The sequence below is a fragment of the Colobus angolensis genome, unplaced genomic scaffold (genome assembly GCF_000951035.1).
Source record: "Colobus angolensis palliatus isolate OR3802 unplaced genomic scaffold, Cang.pa_1.0 Scaffold30, whole genome shotgun sequence".
NCBI lineage: Eukaryota > Metazoa > Chordata > Mammalia > Primates > Cercopithecidae > Colobus > Colobus angolensis.
In genome coordinates, this window is record NW_012116266.1 from 12,406,588 (window position 1) to 12,406,806 (window position 219).

A 219-nucleotide genomic window follows, 5' to 3' on the forward strand; every position below is an offset into this window, starting at 1 on the left:
AATGTGGAATGAAAGGATTATGTAATGTAATAAAATGGAATGGAATGAACGGAAAGGAATGGAAAATGAAATGAAATGTAATGGGTTGGAATGTATTGGAATATGGAATGCAATGTAATGGAATATGGAAAGGAATAGAATGGAATGTAATGGAATGGAATTGAATGGAATGGATTTGTATGTAATGGAATATGGAACAGAATGAAATGGAATGGAATG